The sequence below is a fragment of the Hylobates moloch genome, unplaced genomic scaffold, assembly GCF_009828535.3.
Source record: "Hylobates moloch isolate HMO894 unplaced genomic scaffold, HMol_V3 SCAFFOLD_3, whole genome shotgun sequence".
Taxonomy (NCBI): Eukaryota; Metazoa; Chordata; class Mammalia; order Primates; family Hylobatidae; genus Hylobates; species Hylobates moloch.
This window is the reverse complement of record NW_026652278.1, coordinates 88635788-88648657: the sequence shown is the minus strand read 5'-3', so window position 1 is coordinate 88648657 and position 12870 is coordinate 88635788. Positions and strand designations below refer to the sequence as shown.

Here is a 12870-nt window from a genome sequence, read left to right as displayed (position 1 = left end):
GACACACCCATAGCCAGTAGGGAAACCTCTGCCTTGAAGGGAAGGACTCGGTCCTAGCAGGATTCACCACCTGCTGAATAAAGAGCCCCAGGGCCCTGAATAATCGTGAGTGGTGGCCAGGCAGTACTCGCCATGGGCCTTGAGTGAAACTCAGAGCAGTGCTTGCTTTAGGTGTGACCCATGATGTTTCCACTTACTGTGGCTACAGGAGAGCCTCCTTTTGCTTGAGGAAAGTAGAGGAAAGAATAAAGGAGACTTTGTCTTTCAGCTTGCCTACAGTGAAGTAGAGCACCAAGCTAGCTCCTGGGGTTGCCAATTCCAGGCCTTGGCTCCTGGATGGCATTTCTAGACCTGCTCTGGGCCAGAGGGGCACCCACTGCCCTGAAGGGAGAGACCCAGGCCTGACAGCATGCACCGCAGCTGACTGAAGAGCCCTTGGGCCTTGAGTGAACATCAGTGGTAGCCAGACAGTACTTGCTGTGGGCCTAGGACAGCGGTGCCCATGGGGAGAGACTCCTCTGCTTGAGGAAAGGGAAGAGAAGAATAGAAAGGACTGTGCCTTGAGGCTTGAGTGCCAGCTCAGCTGTACTAGAATAGAGCACCAGGTAGGTTCCTATGGTTTTGAACTGCAGGCCCTGATGCCCAGACAGCATCTCTGGATCTGCCTAGGGCCAGGGGAATCTCACCACCCTTAAGGGAAGAATAGAAGCCTGGCTGGATTCACTCCCTGCTCTTGGGCCTTGAATGAACATTAGTGGTAGCCAGGCAGTGGTCACTGTGTGCCTTGGGCAAAACCCAGTGCTTTGCTTGCTTTGAGTCTAACCTAGCACAGTCCCAGTGGTGGTAGCCACAGGGGTGCTTGTATCACCTCTCCCTCAGCTCCAGGAAGCTCAGCCCAGAGAGAGACTCCATTTGTTTGGGGGAAAATAAGGGAAGAGAACAAGAGTCTCTGCTTGGTAATCAAGGAAATTCTCCCGGATCTTACCCAAGACTACCAAGGTGGTACCTCCGTAAGTCTGTAAGAGCCACAGCATGACTCAGCTTTGCCTAATACAGATATGGATGCAATGATTAAAGACTTAGATCACAATACCTAAGTCCCTTGGGATATTTGGAAATCCTCTTCAAGAAGGACAGGTACACCCAGACTGTGAAGACTACAATAAATACCTAACTCTTTAATGCCCAGACACCAACAAACAAGCATCAGGACCATCAGCAAAACATGACCTCACCACACAAACTAAATAAAGGACAGTGGCCAATCCCAGAGAGATGGAGACATGTGACTTTTCAGACAGAGAATTCAAAATAGCTGTTTTGAAATACTTATTTCACTATTGTTTAATAGTGAAATTAAAGATAAAAGAAGAAATTCAGAATCCTATCAGATAAATTTAACAAAGAGATTAAAATAATTACAAAGAATCAAGCAGAAATTATGGAGCTGAAAAATGCAATTTACATACTGAAGAAGTACGAAGAATATCTTAGCAGAATTGATCAAGCAGAAGAAAGAATTAGTGAGTTTGAATACAGGCTATTTGAAAATACAGTCAGAGAAAACAAAAGAAAAAAAATAACAAAGAATGAAGCACACCTACAATATCCAGAAAATAGTCTCAAAAGGGCAGATCTATGAGTTCTTGTCCTTAAAGATGAGGTAGAAAGAGAGATCAGGGTAGAATATTTATTCATAGGGATAATAGAGAACTTCATAAACCTAGAGAAAGATATCGATATTCAAGTACAAGAAGGTTATGGAAAACCAAATTTAATAAAGAAAATGTGGTACATATACACAGTGGAACACTATTCAGCCACAAAGAAGAATGAGATCCTGTCATTTGCAACAACATGGATGGAACTGGAGGACATTATGTTAAGTGAAATAAGCCAGGCACAGAAAGACAAACTTCATATCTTCTCATTTATTTGTGGTAGCTAAAAATTAAAACAATTGAACTCATGAGATAGAGAGTAGAATGATAGTTACCAGAAGCTGAGAAGGGTAGTAGGGGGTAGGGGGAGTGAGGATGGTTAATGGGTACAAAAATATAGTTAGATAGAATGAATAAGATCTAGCATGTGATAGCACAACAGGGTGACTGCAGTCAACAATAATGTATTGTACATTTAAAGATAACTAAGAGAGTATCACTGGATTGTTTGTAACACAAAGAAAGATAAATGCTTGAGGTGATAGATACCCCATTTACCCTGATGTGATTATTATGAATTGCATGCATGTATCAAAATATCTCATGTACCCCATAAGTATATACACCTAGTATATACCCACAAAAAAAGATCTGGCTTTGCCAGTTAGGTTACATAAAAGCACTTTTTGTAAACTGAATAAGACAAATACGCAGCTGTAATGTTTTGTAATAAGATACATTTTATTATATTAAAGAAAACAAAAAACCCAAAAGTTTCATGAGATTAAACATTTCTATTTTCTGAAACTTTTCTTAATATATAAAAATAAACAATATGTCCCTAAGTGAAAGGGTAACTAGTACAATTGACAGGTATCTACTTCTTGGTAACAACTATTTGGTGTATATACCAAAAATAGAAAAATTACTCTAATAACTAGTAATAAATCACCTTATATGTAAGATGTTTTCCAGTTCATTGCTCTTAAAAAGGCAAAATTGAAAAAATAAGATCCAATTGTTAGCTGATATATTATTAAAATAATTTTATTTTTAAATTGACAAATAAAAATTGTATATATTTATGGTATACAACATGATGTTTGAAATATGAACACATTGTAGAATGGCCTAATGAAGCTATTATAATTCACATATGCATTGCCTCATGTACTTTCTTTTGTGGTAAGAACACTTGAAATCTCTTAGCAACTTTCAAATATACAATATATTTATAAAATAATTTTAAATGATAGATCAGTTTTTGATTTTTGATGTATAACTTGAAAGACAGTCAAATAATTGAGTGACACTGCTACAACAAAACTTCCTTTCCCACCTATGTATTTGCATGGGCAATTAATATTTCAGCACTTCCATCTATAAAAACTGTTCAGGCTGAAACTATGACAAATTCAGGTTTAATTTTGTTTCATATTAGCAAAAAGTCACATTTATCCACAGAGACATACACTATCCTTAAAGCCTATTAATTTTGTTAAAAGTTGCATTTCCATTAAAAATGTACTCATTTAACAGCATATTTATTTTTAAACTTAAAGAATTAAAACATTCACATTTAAATATTAATATTACCATTCATAGCGAGTATTTATATTACATTTTAATCCTTTTGTACTAATCAAAATTCAGTCCAGGAAAAAAGTTTAACATTCTTAGAGTGATCCATGGATCATTGGTCAGTGTTAAATCATCCAACAAATACTTACTACATGCTAAGCAATGTTCTAGGCAGTAGGGATCTAGGGATGACCATAACATGTGTCCCTTGACCCATGCTACCTATATTTTAGCATCTGTTATAAACTGATCTTTGGATTTGGTGGTGGAGGTTCTACCAGTCAAGTAGGGGAGATTGCAGGAATTCCACCACTAATCAGTTCTAGAATCTTGGACCAGCTGCCCAATCTCTTCACCTTCCCTTTCTTCTTTAACATGAGAAAGTTAGATAAGATGATCTCTAAGCTCTCTTCTACCAATTTTGTTATTAGTGCTTTCTAAATGATAAGGTTCTATAGGTGTCATTGATATAAAGTAATGGCTTAGCAAAAATACTTATCAGCTCACTAGCAACTCACTAAAAGCTTGACATTTTCTGACTTCCAAATACTTAATGAGTTGATTCTCTTGAGTCTTTAGTGGCAGTTGTATGACCCTTGAACCAAAAAGCTTTAAAAACTACTGTCCTAAAAACTTCTAAGGAAGACAAACCTCCTCATTTGTCCCCTAATATGTGACAAATGAAAAAGTACATAAGGTGAAAAATAAAATTAAACATGTGTTATTTCCTTCAACCAAAGAACAAACTTACATATTGTTTAGTGAGAGAAGAATTAACCATGAAAAACATTTCATCAAAAATTTGGGAATGATATCAAAGCAAAAGGGGAAAAAATTCACCCAAAACTATCCTGTAGATAGTTACAAAATTTTTAAATGATGCAAAAAGTTTTCCTTCTACATCATGTTTCAATGTGGAAATGACTTTATAGACTTACACAATTCAACCTTTTAATTTTTCAAAATATGGAAACGGGCCCGGGGTGAAGCAATTTGGGCAAGGTCAAAGGGCATCAATGACAGTATCTGGCATGAACTCCTTCAGTTGTGCATATGGGGACAGCAAAGGGCATGGACTCCAGAATAAAACAAGGTTCTTCTATCGCACATTCTACCAGTTAGTCACTCATGTATTTGATAAACTCCACTTTCAAAATGCAAAACTAAATTGAGAAGAGTAAAGTGAACATTTCCAGCCCTGTGCAATTCTGTGGGGTGGATAAAGAGCACAGTGCAAGATAAAAGGTACCAGCACAGCAAACCCTGAGGAAACTGGTGGGACAGCTGGGCGGAGTCCCATGGATGCCTCTGCATAGGGTCTTAAAATGAAAAAGGGTGTTCTCAATTTTCATTTTGATTTATTCTCATTTCCTTTTAAATTTGAAAAATACTAAAAATGAAAATGTCAAAAGTCCATTATAGGTCATGGGAAACCAATCACCACTCTTAACATGTTGGTATATTTTCTTCAAATCCTGTGCATATATTTACATTATATATAATATAATGTAAATATATTATACATATTATATATAATATATAATATATTATATATTATATATAATATATATTATAAAGATATATATATCTTATATTCCTAAATATAATACAACTAAAACAACAAAAGATATATATATACACATATATATATACACATATATATATACATATTTTTTTTTTTTTTTTTAGATGGAGTCTCACTCTGTAGCCAGGCTGGAATGCAGTGGCATGATCTCAGCTCACTGCAACCTCTGCCTCCCCGGTTCAAGCGATTCTCCTGCCTCAGTCTCCTGAGTAGCTGGGACTACGGGTGCTCACCATCATGCCAAGCTCGTTTTGTTTTTTTCTTTTAGTAGAGACAGGGTTTCACCATGTTAGCCAGGCTGGTCTTGATCTCTTGGCCTGGTGATCCACCCGCCTCGGCCTCCCAAAGTGCTGGGATTACAGGTGTGAGCCACCGTGCCTGGCCTTCTTTTTTTTGAGACAGAGTCTTGCTCTGTTGCCCAGGCTGGAGTGCAGTGACATGATCTTGGCTCACTGCAACCTCTGCCTCCCGAGTTCAAGTGATTCTCCTGCCTCAGCCTCCTGAGTAGCTGGGATTACAAGCACCCACCACCACGCCTGGTTAATTTTTTTTATATTTTTTAGTAGAGACGGTGTTTTGCCATGTTGGAGAGGCTGGTCTCAAACTCCCGACCTCAAGTGATCTGCCCGCCTTGGCCTTACAAAGTGCTGGGATTACAGGTGTAAGCCACCGTGCCCGGTCTACAGATACATTTTTGTACATTCCCACCAGGCCACTGAGTACAATTACCGTGTGATAGACATAGGAGGCACGCAAGAGGGCATCCTGCCCACTTTCAAGTTGAGGGAATAGAGGCCTGGGCATGACTTCCCTAAGGGCACCCGTGAGTGAGTGACAGAATTGGAAATACAACCTTCTTCTCAGGATAGGATCTCTGCATTGCACCAGCTGCCTTTTAATTACTTTGTTCCTTGTTGCTGAATAAAATTTGAGTTTTTAACATTAAATATTTGGGTTGTTATCTGGTTTGGGGAAATCCTATTTAAAAAGAAAGAAGAATCCTTCCCAACTAATTTTTTCCTGGACATTCTTAATCCCCCCTGGGGAACCTGGGGGCTGATGAGAATCCTTCAGTGCAAATCTATCAGCTCTGTCTGGGGCCACAAGACTTGAACTTAAATCCAGTATTTTATCTCATGTTTCACATCTACACTCCAGAAGTGTATTATTACACATCGGCATGTGGCTTCTTGACAGGGACTGCAAAATATTCTCTAGCCATGAAAGATCCCAAGAAATGTTCTATTTTGCTGATATTATAGAAATACCTACAGTACAGAATTTTAAAAAGTTGACTATATATTTGCTTTGTTTACATGGTAAAATAATTTTGCTAAAAACGTCATATTTATCTTCCCCTTTGGCCCTATCTAAATTGGCAGAGTACAGGGAAATAGAGATGTGAGAGGCTGTTATCTAGGTAATTCCATGGAAAATATATTTAATTTTCCAATAGTTGAAATATATCATATTTACTAAAAATAAAAACCATAAGTTATAATTCTATTGTTTTCTTTAGTCGCATACGTTAAACTGAGTCAGTTCATGACATGGTTGAGCTGATTATTTTAAAGTGGATTGATCCGGTTTGATTATTCACATAACAGAATTTTAAGAAATCCGTTTTTAAGACAATAGTTAATTTTATCATGTTTCCACTTTACCTTAGGCAAAAGAAGAAGGCCCACCACAGATGTACAGATTTCATTTGAACTATATGGGTGTACAAATGTTCCTGGGGGCTTCTTCGTCTGGGCCAAGGTCAGACAGGAGCAGTACCCACACACTCTCCAGGGTCAGCTGCATTATATGCCGTGCAGCCCTTAACTAGTGAGGGGAGCTTAGCGGCACTGGGAGGATCCCAGGCCCCAAATAGTTTCCTAAATTCCTCTTTACAGGATGTTTGTGTGTTGTCTGTCAATCTTTCCATAAAACCCAATAGATTGAAATTGTATCTCATGCCCTTATCAGAAGAGAAGGAGGCAGCATTCTATTAATTACAGCATGAGAAGTGGCGATTGATATGTGAGTCCTGTAGGTGGTACTGGGGTGCTAACAGGGTCATTGGGAAGCCGGCAATGTATGAAACGCACCTGCTCCTAAGTTTTCCTAACGTTGGCCAGCTGAACCTACAACTCAATACTTCAGTTTGGGAATGCATGTTGGTAGGATACCCCAATCATAGAAAATATGCTTACTCTCCATAGAAGGAACGTGAAGGTACTTAGTACATAGGTTTATTATTGTAGGACCTTGTGAATCCCATGGTAGTTCCAGTGTCCTAAGAGGAATTCTTTCTTAGCCATGTCACCAATCATCCTTCATTTTTTAATCTCAGCAACTCCAGAGTACTTCTTTTTATGTCATAGTATAGTGACTATGTATATTCTTTCAGTGTCAAAATTGGGCACGATTCAATAATTGGTCTCATAAGAGAAAAGTGTTTGAAATACTTTGTACCAGCATGTATTCAGATGTGAAGAACAGAAAACTCAACTCTAGTGACTTAAGAGTAAGCAAAAGTTATCGTGTCTCACAGGAAGCTAGGAGGAAGAGCAGATCCTGGAGAAGTTCGTTCTGTGGCTCGACAGCACTACCTCAAGCTTTTTCCCCATCCTTTCTCTCTGCCACCCTCAACATACTGCCCTTCATTCTCAGACCTGCTCCTCCATGGTTGCAATGTGGCTGGTGGCAGCTCAAAGCATCCTGTCCTCATACAACATTGTCCAAAGGCCAGAGGAGGAAAGGGAGCTCATCCCTTTTCATGCTCCACTTTTGAGAAAAGAGCCAGATGCAGTGACTCATGCCTGTAAACTTAGCACTTTGGGAGGCTGAGGCAGGAGAATCACTTGAGGCGAGGAATTCAAGAACAGCCAGGGCAACATAGTAAGACCCTATCTTAAAGAAATGTCCAGGCGTGGTGACAGGTGCCTCTAGTCCCAGCTACTCAGGAAACTGAGGCAGGAGGATTGCTTGAGCCCAGGAGTTTGAGGCTACAGTGAGCTACGATCATGCCACTGCACTCCAGCCTGGGTGACAGAATGAAACACTGTCTCTAAAAATGAAAAAATAATAACAAAAAAAAAAAGAAAATGAATCAAAGAATTACCAGAAATCTTGTACCTCAAGAGCCAGACCTGCAACTTTGGCTCTTTAAAGATCCACTCCTTGGCTAATTGAAAGCCCATCTTCCCTGAAGCACATGGCCACATGTCACAGAGCTGAACTGCGGCCCAGGAGCCAGAAGCTGTGGAGGAATGTCTCCTTGGTGGGCAACGAACAGTTGTCTGCATACACTTCCAATCCTGGCAGTCTTGAGAATTTCGTTCACTGGTTCAGCTTTTCAGGTCAGAGCATCACTTCCAAGAGTTTCCATTTTGCTTAAAATGGGGCCTGTTAGGAACAGAATAAGGAGTCAGGGGTGGGATCTTGATGGTCGGCTCTGCTCAATGGTCCAGTCCCACGCCTCTTCAGGTCTTGCTTTCTGTTTGTATAAAGTGGTAGGCTGGGTATATGACCTCTGACATGTCCTCTGGGACTCCATGGGGCCTTCCTTTTAAATGATGTAGTTGACAATGAACTCTTTGGAGAGGCAGCTCCTGCTGACCAGTGTGTTGCTGGCAGGGTGTTTTCACCCAGACACTGCTAGATGTGATGGAGCAAGTGCTGCAGACCCACGTGTTCTGGCTCCTCCTTCTAAGCTGTATCAGTTTCACACCATGGCCTTCCTCGGTGAGTCTGTTATCATTAACACTGGAGATCTGCTAATAATTTATGAGGTGCATGAAAATATTACTCTTTTTATTCTTTTTTTTGAGAAGGGTCTTGGTCTCTCACCCAGGGTGGAGTACAGTGGTGTGATCACAGCTCATTGCAGCCTCAACCTTCTGGGCTCAAGCAATCCTCCCACCTATGCCTCCTGAATAGCTGGGACCACAGGCATGCACCTCTACACCCCTTTGATTTTTTTCTTTTTTTATTTTTGTAGAGATGGAGTCTCACTATGTTTTCCAGGCTGGTCTCAAATGCTTGGCCTTAAGTGATCCTCCTGCCTCGCCTCTCAAAGTGCTCAATTACAGGCTATTTTTAAAATTATTATTACTTTTTGTAGAGACAAGATCTCATTATGTTGCCCCGGCTGGTGTTGAACTCCTGGCCTCAAGCAATCCTCCCACCTTGGCATCCCAAAGTGTGGGGATTACAGGTGTGCACCATCTTGCCTGGCCTGAAAATCTTACTGAGAGAAAATTTGGGGGAAAAAAGCTGTGCTCAGTCAGGCTAATAGGCTAGAAAGACACAGTAACTCAGGAAAATTTGCATTTTTGTGGCTAGAGAGCAAACCAGTGAAAACTATGATATAAATGTGAATGAAATAATAAGTGGGTTTGAAGCTTTAGGATGTATGATGGGTTGAATTCTGAAGACTTAAATGGAATTAATAAAGAAATATATACAATTTATAATCTTCTCTCATCCTTTTTTTCCTGAAAGGAAACAAAATCTAAATAACAAAAATAGGAAAAAAATAAGTAAAGGAAATATTCATGATACAGTTATAGAAATGTCTATAATAGTTTGAATTTTTGCGGGGTAACAGTGCACATTCCCAGACACATTATTTAATCATGATTATCTTGGATAGAGTCAGGTTTTTCTTGACACCATTTGCTTCTTTCCATGGTATCTGGGGTAAACATCTTAAACTGGATCCTTTACTTCCTAAAGCTAATAATCACAGGTTTTTATATCCCTTTTCACTTCTGATACTAAGTCAATGTGTATCCTTACATTGCATCTGCAGTTTTACTAGGACTATATCTGTACATAAAAGTTTCTTGTAAAATGATTATTTGACAAAATTTGTTTACTATTTGAGCATTTAGTAGGATATAGAAACAGCTAACGATCTGCCCAAACGGGTACATGACATTGTGCAGATGTCAATATCTGTATCAAATAGATTGGATTACAACAATGGAATTGATTTTTAGCATAAACCAAGTCTAATACCTACCAGGCACTTATCAAAGGAGTGAATAACATATGAAAGACGAGCCTTGTCAAAGTTTTCATGAATATGTGACACTGTAATTTTCTAAGTCTACTCATGATACTATTGGCTCAAGTTTGGGGGAAAAAATGCAATCACTTGGAACCACTAAATTCCAGGTAAGTGAGAAGCCTTCGTTGTCATGCTGTCAATAGAAGTCCCACTGTCTGTCTGAAGCTTGTCGCAGCTGCTGGCGCTTTCACCCCCGCCAGATTTCAGATGAACTGTCACGGGCACTCAAATGAACTAGAGCTATCTCTTACATAGAAGCAGATGTAGCAGAAACCAAAACAAGTCAAAACTATCACTTGTACACAATTCACAAACATTGCTTCTATGTGTTGCCAAAATTATCTATGTTTGGGTGATGTATTGCTAGGGGGCAGGGTTAAACATTCTGTGATGTTTATTCCAAACTAACAGCTGAAAAATGCCCAAAAATTAATAAGGGGTGACATTATTTTTTAAATTTCTTATTCAATAAATAACTGACTACTTTTCTATTAGGCAAAAATCTAGAACTGATCAAGATGCTATTATTAATTACTAACAGTATTACAGTCAATAAAAGGATGTTTTTAATTTGAAAACCTCTTAACCTTTTCTAAGACTCTAATTTACTAAAGCAGACAGTTGAAGAGTAAAAATTAAATTAAATTATATAATATAAATTAACAACTTAATTAACAATTAAATCATTTCTTTGTCTCTATAAGACATTTTCCCTGCAATAATTGTTTTGGTATCATGAATAATAAATTGAGAAAATCAAACTACTATTTTTAAAGCCTGTTATGGGCCAGTCACTTTCAAATGCATCCTGTGGTTTATGTAGCATTATTTTAATTTTTTAAACGGGGAAGGTTAGGCTCAATGTGGTTAAATTGTTTGCCCAGACTCTTACTATTAACAAGTTCTGGGGTTTGCACCCATACTTGCCTGACTGTGAAACCTAACTCTTTGGACATTCCATTCAGGGCATGAGAAACATATCCTCTGTCACCAACACTCTGAGAGAAAGTCAACTATTTAAGTCCAACATAAGGTACTGTGTATTACTTTTCTTCCAGGAATCTCAAATTACAGATGGACAATCTGGTGTGATTCTTACTATCTCATGCTTATCAAACAGAGTCACACAGTCTTGGGGCCAGTGGAGACAGGAACAGTGTAACACTAAAGGACATTTCCGAAGCACAATTAGAGGCATTCTTAGAAGCCTGCTGAAAGGAACATTATGCAGCCTCCCCTACTTCCCAGTGGCAAAAGTACAATTTCTAGGTCTAACAATCACTCCTTCCAGACTTTTCCAAAGTTGTAGTCTCTCCCAAAATATTAAAAATTATAGAATGTAGTGAGAAATAGTTTATTCTTTCATTACAGACTACGAAAGTTTCTTTTCAAAGCATGATAGGATCTGACAGAGTAATGCCCAGCTGTCGAAGTTCAGCACATGTGAAAATCCAGGAAAGTATCAAAGACAAAATGTTTGTCATGTGTAGATTAAACCACAAACAATAGCAAGCTATTGTAAGGTCAATATGAGATGTGTGAGGCAGTTTCCCCTGCATTTGCACAAAGCAGGTGCACTGTAAATAAATTCAGTCATCTCAAACTTTTATTTCTTCATCTTTGAAAATGTTAATTATCAATTCTGGCTGTTACTGTGTGTTTGTGTGTGTATGTATGCATGGGTAGGTGTGTTTTTTGTCTGTGTACATTGAAGAATCATATGATTAATCGTTAATTATTCATTAAATAAGAAAAACTACCAGCAAAATACAGCCTATTCCAACTTTTATAAAATATGAATTAGAAATATGTGATATCATTGAAGACCATAATAAAGATTACATATTTTTGCTGTATAATGTCTATTGGAACAAGTTTTTCCTAGATTTATAGAAATAGTGAAGGTGATTTTAAAAATTCCAAATTCTTCCTAGGAATATAAAAATCATACTGAGATCTGCTTGCTAGCCGCTGTTGGTGATGAGATATCACTTGAACCCAGGAGGTGGAGGTTGCAGTGAGCCAAGATCGCACCATTGCACCCCAGCCTGGGCAACAAGAGCGAAACTCCATCTCGAGAAAATAAAAAAAACAGTGAAACTTTACCTCAAAAAGAAAATCACTTTGCAGTGTGGACAATGCCTTGAAAGACAACAAAGGAGTAGAGTCAGGGAGATCACTTCAGTAGCTGTTGTCATATTGGAGAAAAAATATTTTAAGTACTAAAATCTGGTAAAAATTGTGGAGTGAGAAAGGCAAATGCCCAAGGAATTTTTATACAATTTAGGATACAACAAAGCTAGAGGAAAACTAAAAATTGTCAGAATAGTAAGACCATGGAATACTATGTAGCCATAAAAAGAATGAAATTATGTCCTTTGCAGAAACAGGGATGGAGCTGGAGACTGTTACACTTAACAAACCAATGCAGAAACTGAAAACCAAATACCACATATTCTCACATATAAGTGGGAGCTAAACATTAATACATAGACCCACAGAGGGGAACAACAAACACTTGAACCTATCAGAAGGCAGAGGGTGGGGTGGGATGAGAGAGAGGATCAGAAAAAAAAATGAATAAGTAATAGGCTTAATACCAGGGGGATAAAATAATCTGTATAACAAACTAACATGACACTAATTTACCTATATAACAGACCTGCACATGCAGTCCTGAAATATAAAAGTGAAGTAAAAGAAAAAAGAATAGGAAAGCCAAGCTAAGCACACTGTAACAAAAGCAAAAATATTAAAATATTAAAGTAAAAAGTGTTTCTAATAGGAATGTCTCAATGAAAACGTTTCTGATGAAATCTTGCCTAAGATGAAGTCAAAATATTTACTGACTTGGCAACGTGAAAGTCATTCCTGACTTGAGTGGAGTTGTAGTTGTAGAGGTCACTAAAAATTGGTTTGAAAAAATAAATCACTGAAAGAATTTCTGTTTCTGGTAATAAGAAAAACTAGACAACCTAAAA

General features: G+C 38.2%; 1 protein-coding gene across 1 annotated transcript in view; it reads left to right on the top strand.

Annotated features, from left to right (window-relative positions):
- ANKRD30A (ankyrin repeat domain 30A) overlaps positions 1–12870 on the top strand; it is a 207488-nt gene that overhangs the window by 52025 nt on the left and 142593 nt on the right. The gene's annotated exons all lie outside the window — the stretch shown is intronic.